Here is a 25057-nt window from a genome sequence, read left to right on the forward strand (position 1 = left end):
ATTTGCAAAAACAAGTGCAACTGTACTTATTTGTACAAAAGTGTTAACATTGTATTTCCATGGCATATTGCATTGTAACTAGTTCCACAGCAGTTTCTATTCTGTTCTTACCTTATCTCATTGATCTCATCTCATACTGTACGTGTGTTGATGTGTGCGTACACATGAAAAACATAACAAATACATGAACATAACAATGAACAGTTGTACTTTTTAGATGTCAGGGCCCTATGCAATATGTACACATATTCTTAATATAGTATACATTTTAACTGACCTTTATTTGACTATGTTTGTCTTTTTGTAGGTGGCTAAAATACACGGTGCTGCTGACCGCCGTCTAACGTTATGTTACTGTGTGTGATACATTGACTAACGTAACGTTAAGTATAGGTACCTCATGCAACCCTGCTTAAAAAAATCACTTGATAAAAAGTATGAATAAGGTAGCAAACTGCAGTGGACGCAACATATTACTGTGTTTGGAATGATGTTATAACCATAGACATCTTATAAGTAGACGCAGTATTGGTTGCCGTGACGCGAGCAAATTGCATCTTGAAGTGGTGATGAGGAGCCGGCGAGCAGCCTAAACTGACAGTTGACAGGTAGAAAACAAAGATGCCGGGCTGGTGTTCAGCGTTTTCCTGCTCAAATGAGCGGACTGTTGAAAATAGGAATCGGGGGATTACTTTTCACAAGTAAGATTTAACATTAATGTACTATTGGTTGTATTTTATGAAAATAACATTACCACAGAGTTGAGAAGGAGCAAAGATCTTCAATATATGTATGTGAAAATCACAAATAAATCTTCTGGGGGAGGATGACGCCCCTACAGGGGTTTGGTTTACAAACTTTCTGCCCCACCTAAAACAAAATTCACCAGCCGCCACTGATTATGATGCATTCTCATTTTAGGCAAAATATAAGACAATACTTTCTTAACAGTATAACTGTAACCAGGAATAAGTCTTCAAGTAACAATATTCAAATACTAACATTGTTGGGTAAGACAGCATTTGGTTTTATTCTGAATCCAGTGAAACAGATTGGTGGTTTTAGCTGATATAAAGACTTTCAGGTGTTTATATATGTTTAAGTATTTGGCAGACGCTTTTATCCAAAGCGACATACATAAAAAATACATATATAACAATCACTGTAAACATGATCATTTAAGGGAAGAATGTAATACAAAATATCAATACAAAGTGTCAAGACAGAATAAACTCTCTGCTGCTGCAGCAACAGAGATACGGTCTATAAGATATATAGATATCTAATGTATTCATACATTGTTTATGTAGGATATACGCATATATATAACGTAATTATATTGTTTCTTCAACTTAAAAATAGCTGACCGTTTTTTTCCCCCTTCTCTGGGCTTATATTCCCAGTTTTGATCTCGGACGTCTGGTCACTTATAGCATATAAGAATATTATATTACTGTTAAGCAAACTATGAATAATAAAACATGTGTCCGTTATCATAGCTACACGTATGACGAAAAAGCGTGTGGAAATGAGTGGTATTCAGTGAGGTAAAATGAATTAAATGCGCTGACAGTTCATTGCTCCTGCCAAATGAATTGCACTGAGTGGAGCGGATCACCACTCCAAGATGGCGGCCCCGCGTCTCGTCTGCACCAGTAAGCAGTAGCGCTCGATGCTGCGTACCCTTATAAGATGTCTATGGTTATAACGTTAGCAGTGAGTTTACAGCCTCACTGATTTAACTACACAGCAAATAAAAGTCACGTTACTTAGCCAATAAACGTTATCTTACATTCAAAACTTACCCTTCTTTGTGCAACTTCAAATGTCGAACGAAGTTGGAAGTTGTTGCGTCTCCGTCTGTAATATTCGAACTGCGTGATTTGCATACGGCAATTCCTTTTTTGTTGACCAAGTCGTAGTTTTTATACCCGAACGAAACCAACTTTGGTATAAATCTCTCTCACTGGCACGTTGTTTGACAACTCTTGTTCATTGGTTGTCCTGCAATTTGATTGGATGAATGCTGTGTGATGAAAACAATGTACATCTAATTTGATTGGCTGTTGTACTGAGAGCACACACGCTGACACGCAGCACACACGCTGATAGACAGACACGTACAAAATGAAAGCTACGGAGCGCTCCCAAATAACTTTTTAAGCTTTAGGTTTTGGGGAAAGTAGCAAGTCATGTCAAGTCAAAAGGCTCAAGTCCAAGTGAAGTCACAAGTCATTGATGTTAAAGTCTAAGTCGAGTTGCAAGTCTCTTTACATTTTGTCAAGTCGAGTCTAAAGTCATCAAATGCATGACTCGAGTCTGACTCGAGTCCAAGTCATGTGACTCGAGTCCACACCTCTGCCACTTTGTGAACAAATGCGTGAGCAAATTGTCCATCAGTTTAAAAACATTTCTCAATGAGCTATTGCAAGGAATTTAAGGATTTCACCATCTACGGTCTGTTATATCATCAAAAGGTTCAGAGAATCTGGAGAAATCACTGCACGTAAGTGTTGATATGACATAACGTGCCAACTTCACTGGTTTTGAGTTTTGTACTTCATCTTGAAATGTCATAACCACTGAATAATTGTGTGAATGTGTCACCAGTTAGTTTCTTATCAATACGATCACACAATTTAAAATATTTCATTAAAATGAAAATGTTTGATAACCAAATGTAACTACACAAAACAAGGTATTAGTATAAAATTAATGAAGATAACTGCTTTAAAACATTAAATTATTCAAATATATATTTAAGAAAAAACCTATACATTTAAAATATAATACATTATGTAAATACAATCACAGGTCAAGCCTTCCCTTCCATAGACACACTGTACCAGCACAGCATCACTCAAAGAGCCCATAAGATCACCTCTGACCCCACACATCCACTACCCCTGCTGTTCACTCTCATGCCCTCAGGGAGGCGCTACAGTTCACTGCCAGCCAAGTCTACAAGATTCACTAACCGTTTCATCCTCTCTGCCATAAGGACACTCTATAGAACTAATTACGCTACAAACTGGAATGCATTTTTGGTTGATTAGTGTTGTATGTTTGTGTACTTGTTTGTAACTACACAGTAGACGTGAGCTAACAAAAATGGTTACCAATGTCCCCAATTCTCAGGGCATTCAATCGATCACAACTGGACTGTTTGGTTTGTCTTAGAAGACGTTTCGCCTCTCATCTGAGTAGACTTCATCCATTCAGGCTCATAGACTTAGATTGGTCAGATCGAAATATTTATACTCCAACACCAGGAGGGTGTGCCTGGGCAAGGATGTTTCCGTCCTATCGTTGTGAGGAAAACAACTGTCCAGATGCAAACGAGCAATCCTAACTGTCAAAGCCAAGGACAGTCATTGAAATGTAATTTCCCTTCCTTAGAACTGAGGTATTGTGTGGCAGAACGATCGCTGTGGATTGACCACTACCAGTACAAAGTAGTCGGAATCACCCATGTTAGCATTTCATTCATTTGTAAACAAATGGTATTCTGGTCACCTTACAGTACAAAATAGTCAGAATCACCCATGTTAGCATTTCATTCATTTGTAAACAAATGGTATTCTGGTCACCTTCCAGTACAAAATAGTCGGAATCCCCCATGTTAGCATTTCATCCATTTGTAAACAAATGGTATTCTGGTCACCTTCCAGTACAAAATAGTCGGCATCACCCATGTTAGTATTTCATTCATTTGTAAACAAATGGCATACTGGTCACTTTCTGTGACCAGTATGTTTCTAACTCCTGTTATTTGTTGGAGACTAAATTTCAGAGTCTGAAAGGACAGTGTTGTATGTGGGAGACAGGTGGTGTCGCAGACCACCTCCTCTGTTCAGAGATGGTTTTTCCACCATAACACAGATGGCTTACCTCACTCCTCTTTCGTACCATCCGTCCTCCCTGTTTTAACCATTCCTAAAAGACTCTGCAATTTAGCCTCCAAAGAATAACAGGAGTTAGAAACATTCTGGTCACCTTATGTGACAAGAATGCCCAGGCACACCCTTCTAGTTGTGGAGTATAAATATTAGGGTTTTGGCACCAGCCACTAGACTAGATCTGACCAATGTAAGTCTAAGACTAGATCTTACCAGTCTAATTCTAAGACTAAGATTTGACCAATCTAAGTCTAAGACCAGATCGGACCAATCTAAGTGTAAAATTAGGTCTGACCAATCTAAGTCTAAGACTAGATCTGACCAATCTAAGTCTAAGACTTGATCTGACAATATAAGTCTAAGACTAGATCTGACCAATCTAAGTGTAAGACTAGATCTGACCAATCTAAGTCTAAGACTAGATCTGACCAATCTAAGTATATGAGCATGAACTGATGAAGCCTACTCGGATGAGAGGCAAAACGTCTTCCAAGACAAACTAAACAGTCCAGCTGCGATCGATTGAATGCCCTGAGATGACAATGACCTTGATGAATGAGAACACAGTCCTCTGTATATGTCTATGTGTTTGTGTCTGTGTGTGTCTGTGTGAGAGTGGGTGTGGTTTGAGCGTAGGCTTGACTCCAGCTATCAGCCTGGCACGGCTGATCCCAGTTCCCTAATCAACTCACCTGCCTGCCATCAACTCATCACCCGCAGCCTATATATGTTTGGACTTCATTTGGCGCCATTGCCAGATTGTTCAGTTTTAAACGTGGTAACGTTTCTGGACAGTTTCCCTAGAATTCTAGCATTTTTTATGATCTTGCTGATCCGATGTTTTTGTGTTTTTTGCTTACCCAAGCTCCCTCCTTTCCCTCTTGGTTTTTCAATAAAAACCCTTGGACTTTGATTCTGCCTGTCATTTCTGCATTTGGGTCCACCAGTTATACCCATCGTGACAGAGAACATTCATAGACAAAGTCCACAATTCTTTGCCTGGCCATTAGTAAAGATTCTGATTGTATTTCTGAACATAACATAGATTATTTAAATTGCAAATATTGGTGAAAAATAAAGTCGGTAATCAGTGGAGCAGGGAGGTGGAAAATCTGCATAACATTTATTCATTTTTCAAAATAAAACCAAAACAAATTGTGTCTGGATTTTTCCGTATGTCTTGGAAAAATTGACAAATAATCTTTGGAGTCTTTGAAGTGTGACAAACAAGGTCCTTGCCTACCTGCTTCCACCCATCCAAAGGCACAAGCAATCAACAGACTTATACCTTGCACTTACTAAGTGATATATCGGCATGGTACCTTCCACATTTGAATTGATACCAATACTTAGTGGTACCAATTTCCAGTATATTTGTGTGTGTTAAAATGTATTAGTAAATGTTAATTGTTTACATCTGTGGTCCCCTCCAAGGTTTCAACTCAACCCATTGTGCCCAATGGGTTGAGTTTTTTCTTGCCCTGATGTGGGATCTGAGCTGAGGATGTCGTTGTGGCTTGTACAGCCCTTAGAGACACTTGTGATTAAGGGCTATATGAATCAACTTTGATTGATTGATACCAACTCTCTGTGTCTGTAATGCTGCGTGAGGTATAGGCTACAGGTCTGCCTTCCTGCAGGCACGGTGCACCGACATGTGCCCCTTCAAAGTGTCAAAAGCACTGTGCTGCCCATGCCATGACCACTCAGTGTCTTTGTGTTTAAGTGGTGCACTGATCTCACTGTATTTGGGGATACTTTTCCCAAGGTAATTGACCATACCAAGAAATCTCTGCAGGGCTTGGACCTCTGTAGGCACAGGTATTTGCCTATATCTTTAGTTTTAGATGGGTCTGCTTTTAAACAATGAGCTGTGAAAATGTAGGACCAACTTAACTGACCTGGTTGAGCCTGAACTCTCTGGCTGTGTTGAGTAAGTTGCCAGGTTAGCATCATGCTCGTCAATGTCTTTGCCTTTAATGTGAATGTTGTCCACAATGATTGCACATTAGTAGCCAGCGAAGATCTGCTCCACAGAACGTTTAAAAAAAAGCCCTGCGAAGATCTGCTCCACAGAACGTTAAAAAAAAAGCCCTGGCAAAGCTGATTCCAAATGGCCTTCGCATGAAGCAATAACGACCAAAACATATGCTGAAAGTTGTTAGCATTGAGGATTTGTGATCCAGGGAGATTTGCCAGAATAAGTTATTTGTATCGAGAACTGACAAAACTGTGGCATTAGTCATTTGTGATGCCACTGTGCACATTAGGTGATGCGGTCTTTTCAGAGCTGTGTGTAGGTCCTTAGGATGGATGCGATTCCTGTTTACCTTTTTGTTGATATCAGAAGATACTCAGTCTGTGAGCTCCGAGATCGATGTGCTGGCACATAATTCTTGCATTCTGTCTAGTTAAATTTCGACTTGGTCTTTCACTGTGACAGGAATTCGGTGTGCGGGTCGAACTACAGGTCTCATCTCCGGGTCAAGAGTCATTGAATATGTGACAGGTACCGTATTTTTCGGAGTATTAGTCGTTACGGAGTATAAGTCGCACCGGCCGAAAATGCATAATAAAGAAGGAAAAAAACATATATAAGTCGCATTTTTGGAGGAAATGTATTTGATAAAACCTAACACCAAAAATAGACATTTGAAAGGCAATTTAAAATAAATAAAGAATAGTGAACAACAGACTGAATAAGTGTACGTTATATGACGCATAAATAACCAACTGAGAACGTGCCTGGTATGTTAACGTAACATATTATGGTAAGAGTCATTCAAATAACTATAACATATAGAACATGCTATATGTTTATCAAACAATCTGTCACTCCTAATCGCTAAATCCCATGAAATCTTATACGTCTAGTCTCTTACGTGAATGAGCTAAATAATATTATTTGATATTTTACGGTAATGTGTTAATAATTTGAGCAACGTTCCCTCTAAGGTGCGCGCCTGTGCAATTGTGCACTGCTCAAGCGTCCTCTGCGCACGGCAAATCTATGCCACGCACAAAATCAAATAAAAAAATAAGCGCATAACAATTTTCGACACACGGACACGACAGAGAAAACAGTTTTCGTCATCATTGTTCAAATATTGTAACGTCTGTCGAGACGCTTTGAGGACATGAATTCCATCCATCACTTTACTGAGCAAAACTCTTTATTGTCAGCCATAAACACATCACCAAAACATTAATAAAAAAAATGTTATGTAGCAAAAGCGGTCATTTTCTGCAGTACAAACCAGACCAAAAGCAACTTTGTTATATCAACAGCAGCCGCTCGCTCTTTCTCACTCGCGCCAACACATGCACATATGGCACTTAGCCAGTGATGCGTTTACAGCCACACAAAAAGTCGGACAACTCCAACACCACACATTAAGTGTCATTCCAGGTCGTTACACTATGATTTACCAATCAAATGTGTGCTTATTTTAATGTCATTTATTAGGAATCTTAATTTATAAATATTAATCATGAAATGCTGTTTGTATATTAAATAAATACTAATAAAAAAATATTTTTTACAAACAGGAAGTTGCAGGAATGTACACATGATCCCCTGCTTACATCTCATTGTGCAACATGTGAATGTTTTAATGGGAACTAAATGCAATGTCTGAAAGGGGTACACATTATTTCCAAAGCAGGACCTCCACCCAGACAAACAATACAAGTACACAGTTCATAAATAAATAATGATAAATGGGTTATACTTGTATAGCGCTTTTCTACCTTCAAAGTACTCAAAGCGCTTTGACAGTATTTCCACATTCACCCATTCACACACACATTCACACACTGATGGCAGGAGCTGCCATGCAAGGCGCTAACCAGCACCCATCAGGAGCAAGGGTGAAGTGTCTTGCTCAAGGACACAACGGACATGACTAGGATGGTAGAAGGTGGGGATTGAACCCCAGTAACCAGTAACCCTCCGATTGCTGGCACGGCCACTCTATCAACCTCGCCACGCCATCCCCACATGAAAAACAACATTTTTTGTTATTGTCATTGTAAGTGGGCCTGAACCCTTATATTAGAAAAGGAAATGACTGCTGTCATTTGATTATAATAATAAGAGAATGTTGTCTGTCTGTCTGTGTTGGCCCTGCGATGAGGTGGGGACTTGTCCAGGGTGTACACCGCCTTCCGCCCGAATGCAGCTGAGATAGGCTCCAGCGACCCCGAAAGGGACAAGCGGTAGAAAATGGATAAATGGATGGAGATTGAACTTGTTATTTAGTCAGGTTTGGGACAGGTGTGCTGCTGGTGTAGCCACAGTGTGCATGTCTGATGTTGCTCACATGGGCTCCACTGAATGCTCAGGGAGTTTTTGCGTTTGCTCACACACATGGAAAAATTAGAGGGAACATTGCTCCTGAGTATAAGTTGCATAAGTGCCAAACTATGAAAAAAACTGCGACTTATAGTGCGAAAAATACGGTAGATTTCCGAGCTCATCTGTGAAAAGGTCATTACATTCACTTTTGATTTGCTGAGTGAACAGTGGCGCTACTCACTTGGTGGACTTCTTTGCTGAGAGATAAGAGATACAAGTCCCATCCATAATAAAGCATTAAGACCAGGGGTCCCCAAACTTTTTGACTCGGGGGCCGCATTGGGTTAAAAAAAATTGGCCGGGGGCCAGGCTGTATATGTATATATATATATATATATATATATATATATATATATATATATATATATATATATATATATATATATATATATATATATATATATATATATATATATATATATATATATATACATTGTCTTTATAATCCGTTTTGTCATTTAACATACACTACCGTTCAAAAGTTTGGGGTCACATTGAAATGTCCTTATTTTTGAAGGAAAAGCACTGTACTTTTCAATGAAAATAACTTTAAACTAGCCTTAACTTTAAATAAATACACTCTATACATTGCTAATGTGGTAAATGACTATTCTAGCTGCAAATGTCTGGTTTTTGGTGCAATATCTACATAGGTGTATAGAGGCCCATTTCCAGAAACTATCACTCCAGTGTTCTAATGGTACAATGTGTTTGCTCATTGGCTCAGAAGGCTAATTGATGATTAGAAAACCCTTGTGCAATCATGTTCACACATCTGAAAACAGTTTAGCTCGTTACAAAAGCTACAAAACTGACCTTCCTTTGAGCAGATTGACTTTCTGGAGCATCACATTAGTGGGGTCAATTAAACGCTCAAAATGGCCAGAAAAAGAGAACTTTTATCTAAAACTCGACAGTCTATTCTTGTTCTTAGAAATGAAGGCTATTCCACAAAATTGTTTGGATGACCCCAAACTTTTGAACGGTAGTGTAAATTAACATTGATGTTCATCAACATTTAACATTGTCACGTTATCGATGGGAAAATTAATTTTTAGACAATATGATTTGCCTGAGCGGCTAGGAGACACCAAGAGTAACAAGCGGTAGAAAATGGATTAGAAAGGAAAGATTAAAAAAAAATTTTAAAAAACAACAACTTTTTTTTTAACTTGGGACTTCCTGTGGGACGGATTTTGGATGCTGGGTGGCCGGATCCGGCCCGCGGGCCGTAGTTTGGGTACCCCTGATTAAGACCAAGCAATGGAAGTACATTTGGCCCCTAGAGGACAGCATTGGCCAACAAATCCCAGAGTCTGAATCTTACTACCACCATATGCAACAAGGTTAGTAGGCTCACTGCATGGCTGTATTTGTTCTTTTCTTTTCCCTATTTCCAAAGTCTTTGCTGAGAGGACTTTGCACGGGTGTCATCTTTTATTTCAACTGTGTCATTAATCTGTAAGCTAATGAAAGTCTCTTCTTCTTCCTGTGTTTGTGCGCAAGCTGAATCTACTATTAAGTCCAGTGTTACTATTTACATGGTAGGTTTCAATGTCACTCGCCTCTTTTCCCATAACCACTTGGTTTAGTGTCTTTCTTAGTATTTGCCTGACAAATTGCAGTTTGGATTTGCCGAAGTGATTAATTTGTTTGCATGCATTGCATTGTTGGCCAAACGCTGGGTCTTTATTCCTGTTTGCCAAGTGATTGCCACCACAATTACTACAGTCATTGATCAGCTGCAATGTGATTGGTTTACAGTTAAACCCCACATCTGCGGTCCCCTCCATGGTTTCTCGTTGTTCCCATGAACCCATGTATGAGCATGATGTGGGATCTGAGCCGAGGATTTCGTTGTGGCTTCTACAGCCCTTTGAGACATTTGTGATTAAGGGCTATATAAGTAAACTTTGATTGATGGACGCTCAATAAAATTCTGTTTAGGGCCCCAATTTAGCCAGGAGCGACCCCGCCTATACTTTGAGTGTCTAGAAAAGCGCTATATAAATCTAATCCATTATTATTATTATTATCATTGTTATTACTGTATATCATGTCTAGTTTTACAGTGCAGTCATATTTTCCATGGTAGTCTACTGATAACCGCAGCAACCATTTAGATTTTTTTACAGAGTAGGATAGAAACAGTTTTAAGAAATCATTTCTGTAAACAAAAAAACTACACTGTAAAACTTCACATACTATCCTCTAAAATACTGTATACCTACAGTAAGATGCTGTATACTTACTGTATGCATACTGTAAAATAATGTATGCATGCCGTAAGATACTGTAAGATACTGATATATGTCAAAGTCTTCCATACATTGTTTTAAAACTATAACCTCTGTACAGTTATTTATTACTTGCATGTTCTCATCGAGCTTATCGCCATACTTCAACTCAACACGCTGAACTGATAGAGAACAATATAACTGGCATACAGTAGATGGTAGAATTAAGAGTATTTGAGAAGAATGCGCAATTTCTGACAGAGAATGCGTCATCGCGTGGTAAACATTAACATTGGAGATTATACGTTTTATGAGCGTATATGGGGCAGATAAGATGAAAGATGGCATTTCAATAAATACCAAACTGTTTCATGTCGCACAAGACCTCTGAAAACAATATTATCAAAAAAATGACTGTAATCACTCATTCACGCTGTCATGATGCAACATCGACGCATTATCTTCATGTACTTCAACATTTTCTTGATAGCATGATGTGTTTTTTTACACACAAACACACACACACACACACACACACACACACACACACACAGTGTAGAAATAAAGATGCCAGCCCTCAACCAAAGCTGCTCGAGTGGAATTTATTTCGGAATAAAATACACACAGTCATGATATCCATACTCTAAACAAATATTTAACTTGACGAAACAAATATTAAAGTTGACTAATCAAATATTCAAACTAACTAAACAAATATTACATTTGACAAAACAAATATTCAACTTGACTAAACAAATATTCAATTTGGCTAATCAAATATTCAACTTGATTAAATAAATATTAAATTTGACTGAAATGTTAAATTTGACTAAATAAATATTCAACTTGACTAAACAAATACTACATTTGACTAAAGAGATATTCAATTAACCAAACCAATATTACATTTGCTGAATAAATAGTAAATTTGACTAAAGAAATAATCAATTTGACTAAACAAATATTACATTTGAGTAAAAAAATATTCAACTTGACCAAAAATATTACATTTGACTAAACAAATGAACAACTTGACTCAAGGAATATTCAACTTTATTATATAAATATTCCATTTGACTAATCAAATACTTAACTAAAAAATATTCAACTTGACTCAAGAAATACTCAACTTGATTAGACAAATATTACATTTGACTAATCAAATACTTAACTAAAAAATATTAAACTTGACAAAACAAATATTAAATGTGATTAAACCAAACAAATATTAAACTTGACTAACACATAATAAATGTGACTAATAAAATATTCAACTTGACTAAACAAATATAAAATTGGACTAATCAAATATTCAACTTGACTAAACAAATATTACATTTGACAAATCAAATATTCAACTTGACTAAACAAATATTACATTTGACTAATCAAATATTCAACTTGACTAAACAAATATTATTATTTGTAATATGACACATGACATTCATTTTTAATACTGTGCTTAACTAGCTTTTTTATCTCATGTTGTACATTTCTTTTGTATAATGTTTGGTAATGTATGCATTCTTTGTATTTTTATTTTGTATGCTCCTATATGAACCCCAGGAAGACTAGCGGTCGCCTTGGCGTCAGCTAATGGGGATCCATTCAATAAACAATAAACATTTGACTAATCAAATAATCAACTTGACTAAACAAATATTAAATTTGATTAAACCAAACAAATATTCAACTTGACTAACACATATTACATTTGACTAATCAAATATTCAACTAGACGAAACAAATATTACATTTGACTAATCAAATATTTAACTTGTTTGAACAATTATTAACAACAATTATTAAATTTAACCAAATCCATTTTCTACTTGACCAATCAAATATTCAACTTGACAAAACAGATATTCAACTTGATTGAATAAATAGCAAATTTAAAGGCCTACTGAAATGAAATGTTCTTATTTAAACGGGGATAGCAGATCCATTCTATGTGTCATACTTGATCATTTCGCGATATTGCCATATTTTTGCTGAAAGGATTTAGTAGAGAACATTGACGATAAAGTTCGCAACTTTTGGTCGTTGATAAAAAAAAAGCCTTGCCTGTACCGGAAGTAGCGTGACGTCACAGGTTGAAAGGCTCCTCACATTTCCCCATTGTTTACACCAGCAGCGAGAGCGATTCGGACCGAGAAAGCGACGATTACCCCATTAATTTGAGCAAGGATGAAAGATTCGTGGATGAGGAACGTGAGAGTGAAGGACTAGAGTGCAGTGCAGGATGTATCTTTTTTCGCTCTGACCGTAACTTAGGTACAAGCTGGCTCATTGGATTCCACACTTTCTCCTTTTTCTATTGTCGATCACGGATTTGTATTTTAAACCACCTCGGATACTATATCCTCTTGAAAATGAGAGTCGAGAACGCGAAATGGACATTCACAGTGACTTTTATCTCCACGACAATACATCGGCGAAGCACTTTAGCTACGGAGCTAACGTGATAGCATCGTGCTTAAATGCAGATAGAAACAAAAGAAATAAGCCCCTGACTGGAAGGATAGACAGAAGATCAACAATACTACCAAACTCTGGACCTGTAACCACACGGTTAATGCTGTACCGCCTGGCGAAGCCTAGAAATGCTGTTGCTAACGACGCCATTGAAGCTAACTTAGCTACGGGACCTCGACAGAGCTATGCTAAAAACATTAGCTCTCCACCTACGCCAGCTCTCATCTGCTCAGCAACACCCGTGCTCACCTGCGTTGCAGCGATCGACGGCGCGACGAAGGACTTCACCAGATCATCGATGCGGTCGGCGGCTAGCGTCGGATAGCGCGTCTGCTATCCAACTCAAAGTCCTCCTGGTTGTGTTGCTGCAGCCAGCCGCTAATACACCGATCCCACCTACAGCTTTCTTCTTTGCAGTCTCCATTGTTCATTAAACAAATTGCCAAAGATTCACCAACGCAGATGTCCAGAATACTGTGGAATTTTGCGATGAAAACAGAGCTGTTTGTATTGGGATACAATGTGTCCCAATACTTCCGCTTCAACCATTGACGTCACACGCAAACGTCATCATACATAGACGTTTTCAACCGGAAGTTTCGCGGGAAATTTAAAATTGCACTTTATAAGTTAACCCGGCCGTATTGGCATGTGTTGCAATGTTAAGATTTCATCATTGATATATAAACTATCAGACTGCGTGGTCGGTAGTAGTGGGTTTCAGTAGGCCTTTAACTAAATAAATATTCTTCTTGACTAATCAAATATTCAACTTGACAAAACAGATGTTCAACTTGACTGAATGAACAACAAATTTAACTAAATAAAAATTCTTCTTGACTAATCAAATATTCAACTTGAAAAAAGAAACATTGAACTTGATAGACCAAATGTCACAGTGAGTGTTTTGTGATTATTTTACTGTGTTTAGTGTTTATTTCTGTTTCAGCACTCCTTCCGTCCTTAGTTCTTTCCACTTCCTGTGCGCCTCCTTGCTCGTCACAGCCAGTGTGGAGCGCTGATTGGCACACCTGCCTCAGTTTGGTGAATAGGACACGGACTTGTTTACAATCACCATCGGAGTACTTTATATGCCAGCGACGGTGCTGGTGCATTAACTGTTAACTAATAGTATTGCCATTTCTTGTGCACAAGTGTGTGCACGGTTTTGATCTACCTGCTCTTACTGCGCTAACGTTGATTCAATTACTGTTTTTCCTGCGAGCCCTCTCCTGTCTTTACATCATGGGCTCACAACTACTGCAGCAATGCGAGTTCCTGACAACAAATATTCAACATGACTAAAAAAAATACTGCAATTTGACCAAACAAATATTACATTTGATTAATTAAATATTCTTCATTTGGAGGAAGATGCTGTTTGTCAAGAACCAGGATATAACTAGGTATGTGTTGTCAGCCAACTGAGCAAGTTCTCGATGTTTGGGGCGGGATGTTATCACGGGTTCTGCGGTCTGCTCCTGTGCACCACACTCATAGGCCGCAGTGGAAGCCATACCCCATTTGTGCATCGTTGAGCGTAAGAGGCCGACGCCAGTTTGAAAGCGGTTCAGCCTGACCCAAGCGGGACAGCGAAAGCATATTCCCGATGTTGATGTGCTGACCTTTGGGATGAAAGCATAGAGTCTGGAAGAGTTTTCTTGCCACTCCACATCCAATTTGTAATCCGCCCAGTTTGCTATTGTGGTAAATTATACCGTATACAATTTTCTTATATGATTGTGAAGTAGCATGTGTTTGTATTTGGTCACAGAATCATTTAGAACAGGGGTCACCAACCTTTTTGAAACCAAGAGCTACTTCTTGGGTACTGATTAATGCGAAGGGCTACCAGTTTGATATACACTTAAATAAATTGCCAGAAATAGCCAATTAGCTCAATTTACCTTTAACTCTATGTTATTATTAATAATTAATGATATTTATCTTTGTGGAAACACTGATCATCTTAATGATTTCTCACAATAAATATATATAGAAACAGATAAATATCAATATGCAACACTTTATTTTTATATTTTCTCTAAGTGCACATTTTTCAAATTGAACATTTTCAAATGATCACTTCTAAGACAGTCTTGTGAAATCACAATATCCGATTTTAACTAGCTAGCCACTAACATTTTTTTAACAAATCATGAATTACTTTGCACCAAAAATTTTAAAAGAAATTCATAAGACTTTGAAATAAGATTTAAATTTGATTCTACAGATTTTCTAGATTTGCCAGAATAATTTTTTTGAATTTTAATCATAATAAGTTTGAAGAAATATTTCACAAATATTCTTCGTCGAAAAAACAGAAGCTAAAATGAAGAATAAAATTAAAATATATTTATTATTCTTTACAATAAAAAAAATAAATTTACTTGAACATTGATTTGAATTGTCAGGAAAGAAGAGGAAGGAATTTAAAAGGTAAAAAGGTATATGTGTTTAAAAATCCTGAAATCATTTTTAAGGTTGTATTTTTTCTCTAAAATTGTCTTTCTGAAAGTTATAAGAAGCAAAGTAAAAAAATAAATGAATTTATTTAAACAAGTGAAGACCAAGTCTTTAAAATATTTTCTTGGATTTTCAAATTCTATTTGAGTTTTGTCTCTCTTAGAATTAAAAATGTCGAGCAAAGCGAGACCAGCTTGTTAGTAAATAAATACAATTTAAAAAATAGAGGCAGCTCACTGGTAAGTGCTGCTATTTGAGCTATTTTTAGAACAGGCCAGCGGGCAACTCATCTGGTCCTTACGGGCGACCTGTTGCCCGCGGGCACCGCGTTGGTGACCCCTGATTTAGAGGATTATTCTATGAAGCTGAAAATTGCACATGTCCATCACAAACTCTCCAGAGAGTCGGGGCTTTTGCCCTCAGGACATTAAGGAACTTAAGGGATAGCAGCAGTTGGATTTTAGGAGGAAGTGTAAACACAATAACGACATCTGTTTGGAAGCCCCCACCGGTAGGAGTAGAGATCAGGGTTCGGAGGTCACCCGACTCAAACTGATCAGAGGATAAATGTCAGGGAAAGATTGACTGGCCAGACTAACCAGCTCCAAGGCGAGAACTACAAAGAGCAAGGGTCTTCGTGTAAAAGGTATTTAAGGACAGTGGTCAGAGAAGACAGCAGTTTCTCCTGGAAACTGCAGTTCCGGTCTGAAGGCTCGCTGAAACAAATAAATATTTTTGTTCGACGATTCCTCGTTGGCGTCTTCTTGGCGCATCACGCATCACACAGTAACTCTGTCCTGGGAGAGTGGCACGACCATCAAGTATACAACACTCCATTGGTGCTTGACTGGTTAAGGTTGTTTAGCAATTCAAGTGCAAAGAGGGGACAAAATGGGTGTCTCAATTTAAGCTGCCGATGTCCTCTAAGAACAGGAGTCAGAAGCCGGTCACGCAGAAGATTAGACAGTGTGGCCCTCTTACGACAAAGCTCAGATGGTTGGATACCTGCTAATACAAACAGATTGTCCATTGGTGTGGGACGCAGGCATCCAGTCACTAAGCGCAACGCATCGTTTATTGGTTTATCTTGAGACATGTGTGAGCACTACAACACCCAGCAGTTGTGCAGTACTCAAGGGTAGCTATGTCCAACCAGTCACCTCAGAAGCCCAACGTGTGTTGTTAGGTCTGTGCGCAGTGACTCCAGGTGTCGGCGAAACGTGAGTGCCCTGTCCAACTTAATGCAGAGGTATGTTGGTTTGGCAGAGTATGTCCGTCAACAGTGATGTTAGGCGCACGTTGTGCCTCCCTATTGTAAAGAGCCTACTCAGTGGCCTAGTGGTTAGAGTGTCCGCCCTGAGATCGGTAGGTTGTGAGTTCAAACCCCGGCCGACTCATACCAAAGACTATAAAAATGGGAGCCATTACCTCTCTGCTTGGCACTTACCATCAAGGGTCGGAATTGGGGGTTAAATCACAAAAAATTATTCCCGAGCGCGGCCACCACTGCTGCCCACTGTTCCCCTCACCTCCCAGGGGGTGAACAAGGGTGATGGGTCAAATGCAGAGGACAAATTTCACCACACCTAGTGTGTGTGTGACAATCATTGGTACTTTAACTTAGATGGAAGGCTGCTGTGACTGTTTTGGTTACACTGGGCCTCAGCTTCCATTTCTGGAGGTAAGTAGATAAAGTGGCCATGACCTGGGCAAGATATCTCTCTAATGCCTGCCAGTTTCTTGCAAAATGCATGACTGGCAAGTCATCCGCATGTGCACATTTTTTGGCAGGTCGTGTTTGTAGATGTTGAACCAGGACTGATCCCTGTGGGATGCCATTTCTCAGGCGTCGCAACCTGCTTTTAGGGGGTCATCACCGCTGGTGAGGGTAAAACTGCTGAAGTGAATTATTAACTGATATTATGTTGTACATATTGTGAATGTTTCAACTGGGAGAAAGCGAACCACCAGGTTTGAGTAAATAATGTTTGAGCCCATAATAAATTTAGGAGCCTTAGTTGGATATTTGCATGTGGACTAGAATTAGCTCTCTCACGAGAAGAAGCAATAAAACCAGACTTCGGAATGCAAAAGCGATAGCTCTAGAGATTCCATGCTTATCTTAATGTCAACGTACAAGTTATGGCATACATCTGTTGTCTTCCCAGTCACTTACACACGAACATCTCCTTACATGGTCAGGTTGTACTATCCTGATTTAACACACACCCAGACAGAGAAATAAGGAATACAAGACTGTGGTTGGGCTCCTCCAAGTTAGGAGTCCTTCATTTTTGACCTCAGCTCCTCCAGGTACTGCAGACCTGTATAATGATCCAGCCGCGCTGTCGTGTCGGGGTCGCCCATGCAACCTCGAGAGGGACCAGCAGTAGAAAATGGACGGAATCAAATACTCAACTTGACTCAACAAATAATCAAACTTGACAAAGTAAATATTACATTCAAACAAACAAAACTAATGTTAAATTTAAATAAACAAATATTGACTAAAAAGGTGCTGAATCTGGGGTTTGCCCTGTTATGTAGAATGATTGTCTTATCGCAAATATGTTGCTTGGTGATATTAAATTACTTATTTTTATGATGTCTAATCAGTGAGTGTTATATTATGATATAGATGACCAATGCATCCTCTTTTGTGATATCTGACAGACACACAAAACAAATATTCAGCTTGACTAAGCAAAATTATGATTTTATATATATATATATATATATATATATATATATATATATATATATATATATATATATATATATATATATATATATATATATATATATATATATATATATATATATATATATATATATATATATATATATATACACTATATTGCCAAAAGTATTTGGCCAGCTATGCAAACGATGAGAATCAGGTGTCCTAATCACTTGGCCCGGCCGCAGGTGTATAAAATCAAGCACTAAGGCATGGAAACTGTTTCTACAAACATTTGTGAAAGAATGGGCCGCTCTCAGTGATTTCCAGCGTGGAACTGTCATAGAATGCCACATGTGCAACAAATCCAGTCGTGAAATGTCCTCGCTCCTAAATATTCCAAAGTCAACTGTCTGCTCAACAGCAACTCAGCCACCAAGTGGTAGGCCACGTAAACTGACAGAGAGGGGTCAGCGGATGCAGAAGCGCATAGTGCAAAGACTTTCTGCACAGTCAGTTGCTCCAGAGCTCCAAACTCTATGTGACCTTCCAATTAGCCCACGTACAGTACGCAGAGAGCTTCATGAAATGGGTTTTCATGGCCGAACAGCTGCATCTAAGCCATACATCACCAAGTCCAATGCAAAGCGTCGGATGCAGTGGTGTAAAGCACGTCGCCACTGGACTCTAGAGCAGTGGAGACGTGTTCTCTGGAGTGATGAATCACGCTTTTCCATCTGGCAATCTGATGGACGAGTCTGGGTTTGGAGGTTGCCAGAAGGACGGTACATTTCGGACTGCATTGTGCCGAGTGTGAAATTTGGTGGAAAAAAAATTATGGTGTGGGGTGGTTTTTCAGGAGTTGGGCTTGGCCCCGTAGTTCCAGTGAAAAGAACTTTAAATGCTCCAGGATAGCAAAACATTTTGAGCAATTCCATGCTCCCAACCTTGTGGGAACAGTTTGGAGCGGGCCCCTTCCTCTTCATGGATTACAGAGTCTGGTGTGGATGAACTTGACTGACCTGCACAGAGTCCTGACCTGAACCTGATAGAACACCTTTGGGATGAATTAGAACGGAGACTGAGAGCCAGGCCTTCTCGACCAACATCAGTGTGTGACCTCATCAATGTGCTTTTGGAAGAATGGTTGAAAATTCCTATAAACAAATTCCAACCTTGTGGACAGCCTTCCCAGAAGAGTTGGAGCTGTAATAGCTGCAAAAGGTGGACGCACATCATATTGAACCCTATGGGTTAGGAATGGGATGGCACTTCAAGTTCATATGTGAGTCAAGGCAGGTGGCCAAATAATTTTGGCAATATAGTGTATATATGTATACCCACATATACTATATATATATATATATATATATATATATATATATATATATATATATATATATATATATATATATATATATATATATATATATATATATAGCGATACTAATAAATCATATTCGGTACTATACCGCCTCTGAAAAGTACCGGTCCACTGTAATGATACCAAGTACAGGAGCGTATCTAGTCGATACTACTACGATTACATCGATATTTTTTGGCATCACAGCATCTTCTTTCGTCTTTTTTTTAATGCATATTATGTTTATAAACTCAGGAAATATGTCCCTGGACACATGAGGACTTTGAATATGACCAATCCTGTAACGACTTTGTATCAGATTGATACCCAAATGTGTGGTATCATCCAAAATTAATGTAAAGTATCAAACAATAGAAGAATAAGTGATTATTACATTTTAACAGAAGTGTGGATAGAACATGTTAAAAGAGAAAGTAAGCAGATATTAACAGTAAATGAACAAGTATATTAATAATTCATTTTCTACCACTCGTCTTTAATAGTTTTGACAAAATAATAGAATGATAAATGACACAATATGTTACTGCATATGTCAGCAGCTAAGTTAGGAGCCATTGTTTGCTTACTTACTACTAAAATACAAGTTGTGTAGTATGTTCACTATTTTTTGTTTAAGGACACAATTGCAATAAGAAATATATGTTTAATGTACATTAAGATTTTTTGTTCAAATAAAGCCAATAATAAAAATTTTAGTGGTCCCCTTTATTTAGAAAAGTACCGAAAAGTATCGAAATAATTTTAGTACCGGTACCAAAATATTGGTATCGGGACAACACCACATCACAGGTATTTATGGCCTTCCAAAAATACACAAATAAGGGGCTCCCCTCAGACCCATTGTCAGCAGCATTAACTCTGTGACATACACTATTGCTGAGTATGTGGCCAACATCTAAACACCTTAGGTTGGCAAAACTCCACATCATGTCCAAAACTCAATTGACTTTGTAGAGAAGATCAGAGATCTAACACTTAGCTTAGCAGCGACTGATTGTCAGCTGTGACGGCAGCTCTGTTGTGTTGCCTCTGGTTAAGTAGATTGAATGTGCCTCGATGGCTGTCATATCTTCCTGTTTGGATTGCAATTGATTTGTTGTTCATTATTCCCTTGTAGTAGTGGTGTTAGGGTTGCCCTTACCTTAAAAAACTGAATCGTTCTTTTTTTAGAAACTAAAGTACTCGTTCTGTATTGAGCTGTCGAAGGACGCACATTGTTTCGTAATTTTATTTTAAAAATTCAGTAAACTATCAAAAGACTCCATTGAATGACAATAGCTTCACAACAGTCTTCGCTACTCTACTTTACTACCTAGCAACTCTGCTGTTGTCTTGTCCTCTAATCACTCTTTGTTTATCAAAGTTGTCCGCAGCTTTATGATAGTGACACTAAACTTTATGATATAGGCACTACAAAACTCACCAACAGGTAGCTGGTAATACAGTAACTCACCAAAGGGTCAAATAACATTTGCTTTAAGTCTTAAGTCTTTCCTGTAAGTGTTCAATTCAGACATTAGGCTTCTATGTAATGACAAATTACCACAAAAAAGCATTCAGACAATGAACACACTCTTGAAGTGAACGTGTGTTTTGTAAAGAAAATTTAAATACAAATTTGATTTTGCCAGTCACATAAAAAAAATATTATTGTCTTGGATGTCCTTTGTTTGTGTCAAGTTTCATAGTGATGAAAAGTAGGAGACCTGTTCTATCATGAACATCGTGAACATTGAATTTATTATTTTTTAAGCAAAGCAGGACATATGTCTGTGGAGAAAGATGTATATATAGATATAAAGATATATATTTTATGTTTAAATTCAGGTTGGCGTCAAATAGTATAATAAAGTATGTGTGTTTAGATTATCAGGTCATATAATCCACAAAGGTTGAATGGATGCAACTGGACTCTTCTAAAGTGTCTTCAACAAACAAGAATAATCCAGTTGCTTCCATTCAACCTTTGTGGATATTATACAGCTCCTTTTACACAAATAAAAATGGCAAAAATAATCAGCCCCGCAAGGTGTCCCTTATTTTGCCAACCCTAAGTAGTGTGTGTGTGTGCGTGCGTGTGTGTGTGTGTGTGTGTGTGTGTGTGTGTGTGTGTGTGTGTGTGTGTGTGTGTGTGTGTGTGTGTGTGTGTGTGTGTGTGTGTGTGTGTATTACAAAACTCAAAACCAGAGAAGTTGGAACATTGTACAGTATAATTCGTAAATAAAAACAGAATGAAATGATTTGCAAATCCTTTTCAACTTATATTCAATTGAATAGAATGCAAAATCTTTTTTTTTTGTGCAAATAATCATTAATTTAGAATTGAATGGCAGAAACACGTTGCAAAAAAGTTGGTATTTAGGTTGGTATTATTTGTGGTATTTTAGGCATCATATTGCGCCACACATTTTCAATGGGAGACAGGTCTGGACTACAGGCAGGCCAGTCTAGTACCCGCACTCTTTCACTACGAAGCCACGCTGTTGTAACACGTGGCTTGGCATTGTCTTGCTGAAATAAGCAGGGGCGTCCATGATAACGTTGCTTGGATGGCAACATATGTTGCTCCAAAACCTGTATGTACCTTTCAGCATTAATGGCGTCTTCACAGATGTGTAAGTTACCCATGCCTTGGGCACTAATACACCCCCATACCATCACAGATGCTGGCTTTTGAACTATAACAGTCTGGATGGTTCTTTTCCTCTTTGTTCCGGAGGACACAACGTCCACAGTTTCCAAAAATAATTTGAAATGTGGACTCGTCAGACCGCAGAACACTTTTACACTTTGCATCAGTCCATCTTAGATGAGCTCGGGCCAAGCGAAGCCAGCGGCGTTTCTGGGTGTTGTTGATAAATGGCTTTGGCTTTGCATAGTAGAGTTTTAACTCGCACTTACAGATGTAGCGACAAACTGTAGATACTGATGGTGGTTTTCTGAAGTATTCCTGAGCCCATGTGATGATATCCTTTACACACTGATGTCGCTTTTTGATGGAGTACCGCCTGAGGGATCGAAGGTCCGTAATATCATCGCTTACGTGCAGTGATTTCTCCAGGATCTCTGAACCTTTTGATGATATTACTGACCGTAGATGGTGAAATCCCTAAATTCCTTGCCATAGCTGGTTGAGAAATGTTGTTCTTAAACTGTTGGACAATTTGCTCACGCATTTGTTCACAAAGTGGTGACCCTCGCCCCATCCTTGTTTGTGAATGACTGAGCATTTCATGGAAGCTGTTTTTATACCCAATCATGGCACCCACCTGTTCCCAATTAGCCTGTTCACCTATGGAATGTTCCAAATAAGTGTTTGGTGAGCATTCCTCAACTTTCTCAGTCTTTTTTGCCACTTGTGCCAGCGTTTTTTAAACATGTTGCAGGCATCAAATTCCAAATGAGCTAATATTTGCAAAAAAATATTCGAACATTAAAAATATCTTGTCTTTGAAGTCTATTCAATTGAATATAGTTTGAAAAGTACTTGCAAATCATTTCATTCTGTTTTTATTTACCATTTACACAACGTGACAACTTCACTGGTTTTGGGTTTTGTACATGTTGTTCTGCTGTGTGATGTTGCCTCATTCTATTTGACATCCAGTTCATTTTAGTGTGGCGCTGGTTGTTGCTTTCACGAATAAAAACATGATTTCCTGCATTGCACTTGCTGTGCTTCTGGCACTGTCATGTTGACATAAAACACATCAAAAGTAGCGTGCCACGTTACATCAAACGTATCGCTAACGGTGTTGCAACGTACGTAAAAAAGTGAATAATTAGATTAGTTGTTACTAGTAAAAGTAACGCCATTATTTTATAACGGTGTTATTGTATAACGCCGTTATTCCAAACACTGTCCAACAGTAGAATGAGCGTACTTTAATCACAGGAAGGAATGTTTTTGTTCTTTAGTGGTGTGAAAAAAGAATGTGTCCGTCAACAAACGTTAACCATAGAATGGAATCATTCATAAACCGTATCGAATCTTATCAAATCGCTTGTTTTTTTAAATAGATTGTTTTTTAATCGTATCATAACCCATGTAACGAGATGTGTATCAAATCGTCCATCACAAAAATGTTTACCACCCTATAAGTTAGTATTTTGCAATTATTAGCAAGTGATAAGTTGTGATACGTTTGCGCTGACGTTGCTGGTTTGAATAAAGTTTAGGCCTAGTGAGTAGTGTACTATTAATTTTAATAAACTACACCAACATGTTTATTTCTTATCAATTACACAAATGTTGAAGGGACAAAATGAATTTGATGAATCTGTGCTCTCAGTGTAAAATGTGTATAATTTCAATAATACTAATAATAATAATAATTACCATTTGAATCAATTGACATCATTAAAAAAACCTGCACTTTTTACAACTGACTTTGTGTTTTGTGAATAAAAAGTATGTTTGTGTTCTGACCATGGCAACACACACAATGTGCATCTTTGTTCAGAGTTGATTTGTTGTTGGACACTACTTTCCATCGCACAACATGTCAACTGATAGCTGCACACTTATCTCCTAAGTGCTGAATGGAAAACCATAATCAGCTGAATAAGATTAAGATGGTCAATGGTTAATAACAGAGCGAGATAATTATTTATCACACAACCTATTGATGTTGGATTATTACATTGCACATTGTGAAATCATATATCTGTTTATTCAGATAGATTTAGTACATAATGCTCTATTTGATATTCAACCCATGTCCAATCAATGTCAATATTAAACATTTGACTAGTTATCAAGACAATCATTATTATTACATTACTTCATAAAACTACTGTAGTTATGCATACTACTTTCAATTCTATGGTTTTCGTAGAAAATTTTTTATCTAGAAGTTTGTGGCTTTTTTTAAAATTAAAAAGCATGTTTAATTAATTTCAAAGGGGAATATTGATTTGAGGTATGAATATTTTGAGTTACGAGCTCCGTCCAAGAACTAATTAAACTTGTACGTCGAGGCAGTACTGCCCCCCTCAGCCCAGGAAGTGGGTCTGGTTTGACCTCACGTTTGACTCGGGTTACAATAGCAACGCATGTGTGGGTGTGTGTGTGTGTGTGTGTGTGTGTGTGTGTGTGTGTGTGTGTGTGTGTGTGTGTGTGTGTGTGTGTGTGTGTGTGTGTGTGTGAGTGTGTGTGTGTGTGTGTGTGTGTGTGTGTGTGTGTGTGTGTGTGTGTGTGTGTGTGCTTACTTAAATACTTAAATTCAAGTATTTCTTATATATATATATATATATATATATATATATATATATATATATATATATATATATATATATATATATATATATATATATATATACACACATAAATAAAATAAATACTTGACTTTCAGTGAATTCTAGCTATATATAAATATGTATTTTATTATATATTTAGATTTAGATTTATTGGTCCCCTTGGGGAAATTCATTGTCACTGCCGTACATTTGAACAATAGACATTACACATCACAAAAAATAACAAAAAGACATCCTACATGACCAACACACATTTACAGGGTTGTCAGACAGGTCGGCCGGGCCTGCTGTTAAGGG

The 25057-nt window shown here is 37.9% G+C and overlaps 1 protein-coding gene across 1 annotated transcript in view; it reads left to right on the forward strand.

Moving 5' to 3' along the window:
- The first annotated feature begins 9500 nt into the window (after nucleotides 1–9500).
- The window catches only part of LOC133643429 (acidic mammalian chitinase-like), a 35871-nt gene continuing 20314 nt past the window's right edge, over nucleotides 9501–25057 (forward strand). The window contains exon 1 of the mRNA XM_062037999.1: nucleotides 9501–9602. The gene's annotated coding sequence lies outside the window, so the exon portion shown is untranslated. The remainder of the gene's footprint in view (nucleotides 9603–25057) is intronic.

The sequence above is a fragment of the Entelurus aequoreus genome, linkage group LG26, assembly GCF_033978785.1.
Source record: "Entelurus aequoreus isolate RoL-2023_Sb linkage group LG26, RoL_Eaeq_v1.1, whole genome shotgun sequence".
Lineage (NCBI taxonomy): Eukaryota > Metazoa > Chordata > Actinopteri > Syngnathiformes > Syngnathidae > Entelurus > Entelurus aequoreus.